The sequence below is a fragment of the Hemiscyllium ocellatum genome, chromosome 5 (genome assembly GCF_020745735.1).
Source record: "Hemiscyllium ocellatum isolate sHemOce1 chromosome 5, sHemOce1.pat.X.cur, whole genome shotgun sequence".
Classification (NCBI taxonomy): domain Eukaryota; kingdom Metazoa; phylum Chordata; class Chondrichthyes; order Orectolobiformes; family Hemiscylliidae; genus Hemiscyllium; species Hemiscyllium ocellatum.
The window spans coordinates 31,314,647-31,328,647 of NC_083405.1; the positions used below are offsets into that span (position 1 = coordinate 31,314,647).

The 14,001-nt window shown below is 41.2% G+C and overlaps 1 protein-coding gene across 7 annotated transcripts in view; it reads right to left on the reverse strand.

Moving 5' to 3' along the window:
- rbms3 (RNA binding motif, single stranded interacting protein) overlaps positions 1-14,001 on the reverse strand; it is a 1,363,226-nt gene that overhangs the window by 434,108 nt on the left and 915,117 nt on the right. The gene's annotated exons all lie outside the window — the stretch shown is intronic.

Sequence of the window (14,001 nt, forward strand, 5' to 3'; positions counted from 1 at the left end):
GAGATATTGTTTAAGACAGTCCAGATATAACAACTTGCATTTATATTGTGCTGTTCATATGCTGCCATTCCACTGAAGTACAAGTTTAAGAAAACAGCATTTAGCCAAAGGAAGAGATATTAAGAGAGGTTGGCTGACAGATGTGTTCTATTTTAAAAAGTAATTTAAGGAATTAATCCCGAAGTGTGGGACCTCAGTGGCTGAAAATAGCTTCATGAATGCTGTACAGAGATGTCTAGAAGCAAGGGGAGAACAAAATGCCAGAGGTATATTAATGGAGAATTGAGTAGTGAGACTTATAGAATTGTAGAACCCCTACAATGTGGAAGCAGGCCATTTCGCCCATCTAATCTAAACTGACCCTCCAAAGAGCATCCCACCCAGACCCACCCCCCTACTGTATCCGCATAAGCCTGCATTTCCCAAGGCTAATCCACCTAACCTACACATCCTTGGACACTATGGGCAATTTAGCAGGACCAATCCACCTCACTTGCACCTCTACGGACATCTGTAGTGCTGGCATCAAGACAGTTCAGCAATGAGCTAATGACAAAGCTGGATTTAGTGCTGGATAGGACACAGGCAATGCAATTTTGGAAGAACTGTATTTTCTCAAGGCTGGAGAACAGGAAGATGGTCAGTTGATCGCAAACAGTCAGATCTGGAGAGGATAAATACAAAGCTCAACTCTTGGCTGCAGACTTCTCATCTCAATCCCAATACAGTTAACATTCTGGTCGTGGGAAAAATAAATAGGGAGTTGTCACCTTCCAGGATGGAATGAGACTAATAGATGGGTTTGGTGCTGACAAACAAGGCTTGGTCAAACGTGGCGTGGTTCTGTCAGAGCTGCTTCCAGGGTTTGTTAACTGACATCATTTCCAGTGCCTGAAAATAAAATGATCCCTCCCTTCCTAGGTTGCCTGGCACCAGAACAGATTCTGTGTCTGGAAATCTGTGGCTCCACAATCCTGCATTATCAAGTCTTCAAACTCTGCTGCTGGATCATAATTTGAAAATAAGTGAGACAGAATGACGGGCTGAGATGCGATATTACTTCCTCTCTATGGAGATATTGTCCATGTCTAAATGTATAAAAAGGCTATCTCTTCCAATATGTTGCCATGAGAATAAACTGCTGTTAAATAGCTTTTTAATGTGAAAATATGCTAAGAGTTTTCACAGGATACTAAATGATAGAACTGGATGAGAAGAATGAGGAGGGTTAAGCCAAGCAGGCGAGAGTGGTGCAATGGAAGTGTATGTACTGAACCCAAATGATATTCAACCTTATAACAATGGCTTTTGTTATATAATGGGAATTCTTGCCAGTGAAATCACGGCAGTGAGGAAATCAAAAATATTCAAGGAACCCTGATTGTTTTATAATCTTCAAACACTGACAAGCTATCTTGCTGAAGTTTTGACATCTTTTTCTAAAGGTGTCCTGTTTGCGAAGAAGTCGAAATGTGAAGCAGATACCCATTAACACCTCAGTAGAACATTGTGCCTTTGATGTGAGATCAAAACATTCCTATCTGCATCTCAAGAAGCAGGTTGTGCTTCTAAGGCCCTGATCCCTCTTGGGATCAAAGATGGTATTAACTAGTTGAAGATATCTATTAACAAAACAGTTTTGCTTTGCACTTATCTGATACTGGCTTTCAAGTATCATGAATCTTTTTAGAATTATCCTGGTTTTTAGCCCCTCTGAGTTCCAGTTCAATGGATTCCAGTTATTGTTCTTCACTGAAACTACTACTATGACACAATGTCTAAACTATGCACTCATCAATGGAGAAACTGGAAATATTTGTCATAACACTGTTCTGTACCCACTCCAAATAAATAATGAAACTTGGTGGAAAATCAAGAGACCCCTATCATTGTCAGACAAAATAAGTTTCTGATTCATCTCAGAGTACCTCATTAAGTAAAGATGTGACCCGCATTTTCCATGATAAAGAGTGTTCCTTATTTATATACTAAAATGTGGGTAGCTCAATGGTTCCAGTCACATCTTTCATTAAGCTCAAGCTTAAAGCTAAAAATGAATTGCAAATTCTCTCAGGTACTGGGTGGTCAAATATCAACTGATCCTGCATGATCATAACCTTGAAATCTGTGAAAACGCTGTTAATATTTATTATAAGAAGTGAAAAGTAAATTCTTCCATTTTTGCTACAGCCAGGTAAGCTATGCAGCAGAATCCTAATAATGTTTTCAATCCAAACACAAGACACCCCTACATGTACACACAACTATAAGTGTATTCATGTGTGGACATGACCATGTATATACATAAGGAGAAAGTGAGCACTGCAGATGCTGGAGATCAGAGCTGAAAATGTGTTGCTGGAAAAGCACCGCAGGTCAGGCAGCATCCAAGGAACAGGAGAATCGACGTTTCCTGAAGAAGGGCTTCTGCCCGAAACGTCGATTCTCCTGTTCCTTGGATGCTGCCTGACCTGCTGCGCTTTTCCAGCAACACATTTTCAGCATGTATATACATAATGCTAGCGCTAATTCATTTTATTTCATCCCTTACCAAAAGTTCATTTTCTTCAACTCAGATTTTGATAGCCAGTTTTAATATAGCTGTTTACTGGATGTTCAAAGTAGTCAAGGCAGACATCAGCTATTGTCTACTCCACCTTTAAATATGAATTTGCCCAACTCTCACTAGAAGCATAAAGGCTGGATTCAAATGTAAGCTGCACAGAAACCAATGATCCTCTTCAATAGCAAATAGAGTCATAGAGTCATAGAGATGTACAGCATGGAAACCGCCCATTCAGTCCAACCCATCCATGCCGACCAGATATCCCAACCCAATCTAGTCCCACCTGCCAGCACCCGGCCCACATCCCTCCAAACCCTTCCTATTCATATGCCCATCCAAATGCCTCTTTAATGTTACAATTGTACCAGCCTCCACCACATCCTCTGGCAGCTCATTCCATACACGTACCACCCTCTGGGTGAAAACGTTGCCCCGTAGGTCTCTTTTATATCTTTCCCCTCTCACTTCTAGTTCTGGACTCCCCCACCCCAGGGAAAAGACTTTGTCAATTTACCCTATGCATGCCCCTCATAATTTTGTAAAACTCTATAAGGCCACCCCTCAGCCTCCGATACTCCAGGGAAAACAGTCCCAGCCTGTTTGGCCTCTCCCTATAGCTCAAATCCTCCAACCCTAGCAACATCCTTGTAAACCTTTCATGTTTCACAACATCTTTTCGCTAGGAAGGAGACCAGAATTGCAAGCATTATTCCAACAGTGGCCTAATTAATGTCCTGAACAGCCGCAACATGACCTCTCAACTCCTGTACTCAATTCTCTGACCAATAAAGTATACCAAATGCCTTCTTCACTGTCCTATCTACCTGCGACTTCACTTTCAAGGAGCTATGAACCTGCACTCCAAGATCACTTTGTTCAGCAACACTCCCTAGGACCTTACCATTTAAATGTATAAGTCCTGCTAAGATTTGCTTTCCCAAAATGCAGCACCTTGCATTTATCTGAATTAAACTCCATCTGCAACTTGGCAGCCCATTGGCCCATCTGGTCAAGATCGTGTTGTAATCAGAGATAACCTTCTTCGCTGTCCATTACACCTCCAATTTTGGTGTCATCTGCAAACTTACTAACTGTACCTCTTATGCTCGCATCCAAATCATTTATGTAAATGACAAAAAGTAGTGGACCCAGCACTGATCCTTGTGGCACTCCACTGGTCACAGGCCTCCAGTCTGAAAAACAACCCTCCACCACCACTCTGTCTTCTACCTTTGAGCCAGTTCTGTATCCAAATGGCTGGTTCTCCCTGTATTCCATGAGATCTAACCTTGCTAATCAGTCTCCCATGGGGAACCTTGTTGAATGCCTTCCTGAAGTCCATATAGATCACAACTACTGTTCTGCCCTCATCAATGCTCTTTGTTACTTCCTCAAAAATCTCAATCAAGTTTGTGAGACATGATTTCCCATGCACAAAGCCGTGTTGACTATTCCCAATCAGTCCTTGCCTTTCCAAATACATGTACATCCTGTCTCTCAGGATTCCTCCAACAACTTGCCCACCACCAACGTCAGGCTCACTGGTCTATAGTTCCCTGGCTTGTCCGTACCACCCTTCTTAAACAGTAGCACCACGTTTGCCGACCTCCATTCTCCTGGCACCTCACCTGTGACTATTGAAATACAATATTACTAACAGCATTAATATCTGTCACTTTCTCTAATATGCTTCGGGTGACATATAATGAAATGCAGACACCACCCTGTATAAAGGGCAGAACGTTCTACAAGGAACTACATTTCCAACAAGGCTTAAGTGTGGATACTAGTCAATGTGCTTAAAATATGCACTGGATATGAAAGGCACAAACATCTGTCTGAGATGCAAGTTTGTGTCAAATTCACAATGTTGCATTGGGCAACATCTTCTGCTTCTGGAGACAGCATTCCGAGGTACTAAAGCAGGTGAGAGGTTAGGAATTCTGCAGCACTCAGAAAAAAAAGGAAACAAAAGCAGCAATACTAGGAAACGAATGCACTGGGTACACAGGAATTACATTTTGAAGGATATGTTTGCGCATTTCACACATTTTACTGTTTTTTCTTCTGGGTGATTAACTCCTCCTTATTCCACAAAGCTTGTCCATCATCTTCAAGGCACAACTCAGATGTGTCATGGAATACTCCCCACTTGCCGGAATGGGTGGAGGATACTTTAGTATTATGCACCATGAAGCTTGACACCATACAGGACAACGCTGCTCCCTTGGTTGGCACCCCATCCACTAGCATCCACTCCCCCCACAACTAACGTTCAGTAGCAGCAGTCTATACTTATCTGCAAGATGCAGTGTAGAAGTTCACTAAGATGCCTCAGGCAGCACCTTCCATATCCATGACTATCTGGAAGGTCAAAGGCAGCAGATAAATAGGACCACCACCACCCGCAAGTTCCCCTCCAAGCCACTCACCAAGTGATAGTTGGAAATATATCACAGTTCCTACACTGCCGCTGGGTCAAATTGCTGGAATTCCCTCCCTAATGGCATTGTGGGTTAAACCACAGCCGATGGACTGTAGCAGTTCAGAGTGGCAGCTCACCACCACCTTCACAAGGACAACTCGGGATGAGCAACAAATACTGACCCAGTCAGCAACGCCTACATCCCATAAATTAATAAAGTTACGTAGTTAGGCAGGGTGTTGTTAGAATGGACCGACGCTATTTTCCTGTCTTCACTGGGATTACATTCTGAGTGTGTGTGTGTGTGTGTGGGTGTGTGTGTCTCTCTCTCTCTCTCTCTCCTTGGTGTGGCACTTGGTGCACAATCAAGGATCTTCCAGGGAAGAAAATATCAGATTTCTATTCCATTTTGTGCAGCACAGAACCTCTGGATATATAACGCCAGATGAAATCTGATATATATTCCATGCAGCTGAAGCATCTCTTTCCTCAGGTTGCTATTCCAACAGCCCAAAAGCCTTTGCACTTGTTCATGCTGGTTTTAATGACATATGCAAATTGCTACCCAAAATTCATTTCCTGTCCACAATTCCTCATCTCTCACAACTCTAATTCACTTTTCTTGGGTTGGAAGTGTGTTGTTCCATATTTCTTTGCATTGATACATCAGGTTCTGATGATTTCCTATCATGAGTCCTATTACTTTTGCCATTGCCATTTTATTTATTTATACCAATTCCAATGAGTTTCCCCTTTTGACTTATTTCCATGTTCCCTTATATCACTGAGATTTTGTCCTCAAGTAATAATTTAATAAGTTTACCATTTGTGCTGCATATGTCTTTAACCAGCTAACTTTAGCCCAGTTTCACTAATTATGTCCCAGCATTACATTCTTCAGGCATGTGTGTGTCTGGGCGAATATTGCGTTGTCAGTCATATTATGCTTGAGCATAATCAGTTGTAACAAATGCCTATTGGTTTCTTCAATATCACAATGTCCACGTCCAGTTTCTTATGTAACAGCGAGAACATGAGCATTGCTACATCAGGAAAAAACAAATGCTGGAGGCAAACCCACGTCACCCAAAGCCTTAAGGTAATGCATAGCTTCAGAGCATTCACTTTGATCTGGGTTTCGAATCTATCAGCAATTTGATTGTCAAAACAAAGGCCTGAAGGAATAATCTTGCCTCAAGTTTTCCCACATTTGTAATTTATTCAGGGACGTATGCATCACAGGCTGGGATAGCATCCATTTTCCATTCTTAGTTTGGCTATAATTAGTCCTTTCTTTTGTATGACTCTGTAACTATGACCAACAAAAGGCCTTATAAATTACATGCATCACTTCATCTCTGCAAGTTCCCTGCAAAACGTGGGCCATTTATTTTAATGAATATTTGGAGTAACATTATTTACTGATTATTTTCCCTAGCCAATTAATATGGTTCATGATAATGTTATTGAAGTATTAATTGCTACAATTTCCTTCCCTAAAAATAAGGGGCATTCTGTAAGAAACCAGCATCCCTCTTTCGCAGCATAAATTGCAGGACCAATTTACCATGACTCAGCACAGATTAAAGCTCTCACTAATTTGACCCAAAAGTGTGCTTGAAAAGTGTCTCACATTTCATCAGTATGGCATTCCATTTCCCACATCAGTATCCTTATTGGCTGGCTCATGTGCTTTCCAATTAGAGCTGCATTAGAACACTGAGTTGTCAGCATTTGAACAAGAGAGAGGGGATTGTCATGCTGTCAATCTGCCTCTAGCCTCTGACACTGTTACTTAAACAATGCTGTAATATGAGTAGGAGAGTTCCAGGACTTTTGAAGCAGGCAGCACCACAAGGAGAGGCATAGGTTACCTCAATCTCCTAGTGATTTATACTAGCTTTTCCAGAATTACAGAGTAATGTTTCATGGACTATAGGTAGGCTATCAACATAGTGGCTGTGTACATCTTTTCCTCCAATATGTGAAAAAATCTTTACCAAGGAAAGTCGAGTGATGACTGAAACTTTTGAAAAGTTGCACATTCGTGAGTGACATTTTGGGTGGTCAATGAAATCACCGAGAAAGATTTATCCTTGGTTTGCACAACAACAACTTGATTCAAAGAAGTCCAAAGGTGTGCAGGTTAGGTGGATTAGCCATGGTAAATTGCCCAAAGTGTTCAGGGATGTCCAGGCAAGGTTAATGAGCCCAGGGGAAACATGGGCTTATATGGATACAGTTGAGGAGTGGCTCTGGGTGGGACACTCATCAGAGGGTTGGTTTGGACTCAACGGGCCAAATGACCTCCTTCTACCCTGTATGAATTCTTTGATTCTATGAAAGGAAGTTTATACTGAGGTAAGGAATTGAGAAACAGCAAAGTATTGATTAAGAAAGGAATTAAATAGAATATGAAAGTAAATTATCAAACATATAGAACTCCTGTAGTATAGGGACAGGCTATTCAGTCTGTACTGCTCCCCCGACTCAGTATCCCACTCAGACCCACACTGTGACTGTTTCTCTACATTTCCCATAGCCAATCCATCTCACCTGCACATGTTTGGACTGTGGGAGGAAACTGGGGAACCTGGTAGAAACCCACACAGACACGTGGAGAATGTCTGTCTGAACACAGAACAGTAAAGTATAGCACAGGCCCTTCACTCCTTTATGTTGTGCTGATCTTTCTGGATGGGAGTTTGCACAGTCAGTGGAGGGTCCTTGATGCTGTGAGGCAGCAAGGCGAGCCGCTGAGCTACCCTTGATATATTATATAGATTATTCGAAATTTTGCAAGTTGAGAGTAGCTAGTTTATGGGGTTTGTGTCTTTTAAAAAAGAATTTGAAATTAACATTTGCAGTAGATAATGGCATAAATGCAAACTGAAGTCCACTACACTTGAAAAGGCAGGACTGTTGCTTTAAGAGGTCACCCACATTTGTTTAATAGAATCAGACTCAAAGTGATTGCTTTGGGAGTTAAAATTAAATTGGCTTAAAAACGTTTTGAAATGGTGTAAAGATTATATGCACCTTGACACTAATGAAGAAATTGTAAATGAAGGATATTTAACCATAATGTTTTGGTTAGCAATGGTGTAGTGCAGGTTACATTATCATGGAGATCAACAGATCTTAACAGGGTTCTCTGGTTTCCATTTATCCATGTTTGTTGAGAATTATGGATTGTAACTTGAAGCTGGGAGAGTTCTGTTCACACATTCCAAGTAGCTACGAAAGGAGAAGTTCCTAAAAGACATTGATTATTCAGGGCAACTAAGTCTAAGGACAAAGGAAACCCACAAGCAATATTTCCTTGATCCAGGTGAGAAATATTGGTACTTGGAAAAGCCCAAATTTTAGTGTCAGTGTAATGCAGTTAACTATTTGCTGTTAGAATACAGTTACAGGAATCTAGTGGAATGTAGAATCATGGGAAGAGACTGAACTACCTGGAACTGTGCAGCCATTGTGACTGTCTATCACACAGCAATAGTTCAGGCAGCTTCAAAGTCAGTTGCGTGAAAGTGAAGATTGGGAATTGTGCCTATAGGGGACAACGTTTTAATGAGATTTGGTGACCAATATTGTCATGAATGTCTAGGTGAGAAACTGATGGGATCTGTTTTGATAGCATTTGCAACTCTGTGAGATATCTGAACATAGTTTGTCTGTTACTAATATTTACCTCATATTCATTCTGACTATTAAGAGTATAAGTTGTACATATATAATATATAGAAATATGTATATTTGTGTAGAACATAGTGCATGTTTTACTTTTATATATTAACATACTTTTTTTTCAAACCTTGTGGCTTTACTCTTACTAAATACTTGGGATCATACACTTCACCTACTTCAATAAAAAGTTACTGGTCCCTGACTGGAGTTTTGATTTTCTCATACAGGAATATTATATATGCATAAAAAGGACAATAAAATAAGTGCTCTTCCTTTAAAGGCAGAAACAGCAGAGATTATCATAGGGAACGAGGAAATGGAATATTATGATCTCTTTTTCTGGTAGAAGACACAAACAAAGTTTCAAAACTTGAAGGTAGTTAAGAGGCTAAGAAGTGTATGCAGCTCAAAATAATTACTGTCAGCACAAAAAAATGTTGAAGCAAATTAAGGGACCAAAATCCAAAAACAACCACAAGACCTGATGGCCTATATTCTAGGGTTTGAAAATATGTAGCAGCACAGGTTGGTTAGGAATGTCCAAAATTGGGTAGAATGGTGCCAGCAGGTAAGAACTGAGCAAATGCAACATGGCTCTTCAGAAAAAGAGGAAGTTGGGAAACAAGGAAACTACAGGCAAGTCAGCCTGACATCTGCTGGTGGGGAAACTGCTGGAATCAAATCAGAAAGCTTTAATAATGCGTTTAGAAAATTAGAGTCTGATCAGAGAAATTCGTAAAATATTTTTGAGAATGTGGCTAACAGAATAGATTAAGGGGAACCAGAAGCATCTTCTGTTTAAATTTCAGATTTCCACCATCATCACATTTCGCTTTTGCTTTGAATTTTACCACCTGGGGCTGGGTGAAGAATTCTCTTTCTGAGAGACAGGAAAGCATTGCTGTTGATGCCTCTATAATAAGACACTGCTGGGCACATTTGCAGGATCTGTAAACATGCAATCCATTAAATCATTAACAATGCAATCTCAAACAATTCCTTATCTTCGAAAACTCCTTACCCATCTCAAATTTCATTATCATCACAGTTCTCAACTGATCTCTTAGTTCCAAAGCCCACTACTTGTGATTTTACCTGTCATTACAAATAGCTCAACATTGCTCAAATATCTGCTTGATTTTTTCTGCAAATTGTTTATCATCTACCGTGTTCTGTCATTTATAGATTACACATTTTGTTTTGCATCAGTGAATAAGATGACTGCGACTGTGTAAGAATTAACTCAATTACAAAACTACCTTGGCTGGAAATATTTCTAAAAGCTGCATTAGATTCATGTAGCACAGCAGATTTTTCTCAATTTGCATGCACTGGATATAACCAGAGCAGACTCTGTCCAAAAAATGCAATTCACACTTTTACTGTATATGGAATGCTAGGTCACCATTGCATTAAATTAAGTTTTAGCTTTCTAATTCACTAGGTGGGATTTTTCAGAGAATGAATCCACAAGAGCTTTTCTTGTTATGTTCCTTACTGCTTAAGAAAAACAAATTAAAACTTCAAAATCTAAAAAAAAACCCAAATTAAACAAGATTTATATAGAAAATCCGCTGGGTTTTTTGTTGAATAGGACACAGCTGTTCTTCTTGTTGAGTGCAGCTCATTGGCCAGACATCAGAATACACTTATGTCTTCTGTTACAAAATCAAATCTGACTTGGTGTAGCTCCTCTATATATGAAAACGTACTCGTTTGAAACAAAAACAGTTGCTCAAGTCCCACATGTCATATTGTTACTCAGGTGGATTGTTGGGCAGTGCATCTTACTGCTTGCTCAGCCAGGTTTCAACATTCTATCTGCCTACTCCATAGCGTGCATTTGGCAAACAGATTGTGTACAACAGCAAGGGAATGCAGCTCTGTAATTAAGAATTTGAAGAGACATGCGACGCCCAGTTTGAAGAAATGGAAAGAAAAAAGTAACCTCAGAACAAACCAGATTGTTGGCTTCCCAGAAAACATTTACACAAACATAAAGATGGTAGGTGGAGCTGACCCACTCTTTCATAACGAAAGGATCAAGTTTTCATTCATGGCACTGTCGGGGATATAATCACATTCTCTCAAGATGGCCTGCCATGTTATTCATTAGGATCCCTATATTTAAAAAAAAACTCAATTTCTTTGCACGATACTTCATGATTAAAAGGTGAACAATTTATAATCATATTGAAAAGGTGCCATCCAAAGTTTAGGCAGTGGATTAGTTGGTAACTGTACCACCTAGTAATATGAACCACATGAGACTAGAATGTCCCAAATGTAATTTTTAGCAATGAACGAGATAGCTGATCTCAACTCGGGTGTGGTTCAATGCTGACTTCAATCACCCTAGGCTAAGGAGGGGAAATATCAAAATCCAGTTTCTTGGCAATGTTCGTTGACTCCATTGGTATGTGCTCCAGTGTATCCAGCCACAGTCCAGTTGCCTGCTGTCCTGCATGGACTTGGACAGCATGTGAAGAATGCAAGAATGTCCAAGTGCTGAGTTCCACACTAGCTCACCCAGAGAATCAGTGCAGGGCAAACAGCAGAAGTTTTATTTTATTAGTAGACTGAAGAGGGACTTATTTTTCTTTTGCTAAGAATCAGTTGGATGCAATTTTCTGGATGGAGTTTTGCCATGAGGCCAAGCAAGATTTATCGGCATATCTTAGCAAACTTGCTTCATTAACATCTTGGCCCATCCCAAAGGCGTCACTCTCATTTGATTCCAAACCCATCTTATCACATGACTTGAGGAACTTTCCACTCACTGGGTATCTGACAAAGGACCAGTATTCCAGGCGCCATCCCTAAAAGGCCATCATTGTGCAGCTGGATGACCTCTGGCATCGCAAAGGTGCCCTGCTTAGTGAAAGGCATTGGGAAGATGCTGGAGAAGGAGGAGAGTACCAAGGCTGCAGAGGAAGCATTGGTGAGGCTGCTCCATGCAACCCCCTGAGCAGCTCTGATAGTCACAGTGTGGTGGGAACGTTAGGCTCAGGCAGACTGACTGCATGATCTGGTGAGTGTTTCACTGTGACAGGTCTGCAGCTGGCTGAGAGAGAAACAGCCCAGGCCACTGGCACTCAGAGTACTGCTCCAGACCAGGAACCTACTGAGCTCCAGGCCAGACAGGATCCCGTGATGCTCTCAATTAGAATTCATCCACACAGCCCTGGGAGGAAGAGAACCAATAGATAGAGATGTGTGAGGCAGTGACTCTCACTGCACAGAGGCTGTAGCACAGCAACTACACCATGGGGACCCAGCTACCTCAGGCATGCCATCGTCCAGCTGCCACCATGGACTGGGTGGTGGTTACCATGGAGAGCCAGGTCCAGCACTCTCAGGCTCTGCTGGATTCACACACACTCCATTGCCCTAGTGTACTAACCCTCAGGACTGAATGCCTATAAGGTGATCATAGAGTCATACAGTATGGAGACAGACCCTTCGGTCCAATGTGTCTGAGTTGACCAGACATCCCAATCTGACCTAGTCCCATTTGCCACTCTCCAAAAACATGTCAATCCTGCCCCTCAGAATCCACTCCAACAATTTGCCCACCATGGACGTCAGACTCACCAGTCTATTGTACCCTGGCTTATCCTCACAACCTTCCTTAAATAATGGCACTAAATTAGCCAACCTGCTGGCCAGGTTTGGTCATATAGTATCCCTCCCACCCCCCCAGGAAGACATTCTGCTCCTAACTGTTCATGGCACCTTCCCCATCGCATGATCCTGTTCCCATTCTTGCTTTATAGCATCTCCCCCACCCTTCACAGATGCAATTGATCTCCCTTGACTGTTGTCATGCCTTCCTCCACAATCTGCTGCTCCTAAACCCCATAAAACAGAGTCCCATGGCTCCTTCCCACATCAGTGGCCTCCTTGTTCCCTTACCACTACCCCCCAAAACCCCTTTATGGATTACTTTGTCTCAGTGGACACAACAGATTGATTCTTCCACCACCACCAACACCGTGCCAGCATGCTGTGTAATTCCAGTCTGTGCGACATAGTGCTACATAGTGCCCTGCAAATGGATTGGAGGGTTAGCTTGAGGATTGTCAGAGTTAGCTAATGTTGGATGTCAATGTCCATGTCAAAAGTGAGGTCTGCAGATGCTGGAGATCAGAGCTGAAAATGTGTTGCTGGTTAAAGCGCAGCAGGTCAGGCAGCATCCAAGGAACAGGAAATTCGACGTTTCGGGCAAAAGCCCTTCATCAGGAAGGCTTGACCTGCTGCGCTTTAACCAGCAACACATTTTCAGTGCCAATGTCCATGGACAAGGGGCGCATGCCCATAATTTGTGACCAGAGATACCCAGCCAGCAGTGAGCTGAAGTCACCAGATACCCACTCTGATATCCTTCTGAGAATTTCCACCATCAAGTTTATTCAGGCATTTGTTAAAATATGAAGCCAAATTTTAATGGCACAACTGACCTCGTTAATAAGGCTTTTAACAGGCTGCTTAATTGGGTCCATGAATAGGAAGGGTTTAGATGGAAATGGGCCAATTGTTGGCAATGGAACTAGGTTACTTTAGGATATCTGGTTGGCATAGAAGAGTTGGACCAAAGCTGTACAACTTTATGTTTTTATTAATAGGCAACTCACTGCTGTCAAACAAGAAGCTCATCGTGCTGCGTGGCACATCCATTAAAAATGCAGTAAGTTGCAGTCCCTAACATCAGGACAGGGCTCTCTGAACCCTCGCATGATCCTGCTACAATAGCCTACATGGTTCAGACCACTGTAAGATTCTACCCATTATTTAATTATTTTATTGGTAAGAATCAACGATCTCACTGAAGTCTATTTGTTTCTCAGATTATATTAAGAGTACCTTTGTTATTACCAGTTAGGAGTTATGAAGAAGGTATGGTTTGTTTTCCTTTCATTTACTTGCCTAATAGTAGACATTAGCAAAGTTTTTTTCCAAAGCAATTAGCAATGTAGTGCCTCTTTAAACAAGTTAACACAGAATGCAGCATAGAATCTAGTACGACTATAATCTGTAATCAAGTTAAAGTAACTTAATTACTGCTGGAATTTACAAAAATATTTTGGTTGAGCTGTTGCCAAGGATTCGCCTTGAACAAAAACTTTAAAAAAAGTTGTGTGGCCTAATTGCTATTGAGTCCACTTAAAAGAAAATGTAAATTTAGGATGATGAAGAATTGTTTTCTGAAATCAATCTTGGTCCTCGTTTTAATTTTGATTCATGTGATTACCCTACATTAAACTCAAAAAATAACAAATCTGAATCATACAACCCCTACAGTGTGGAAACAGACTATTCA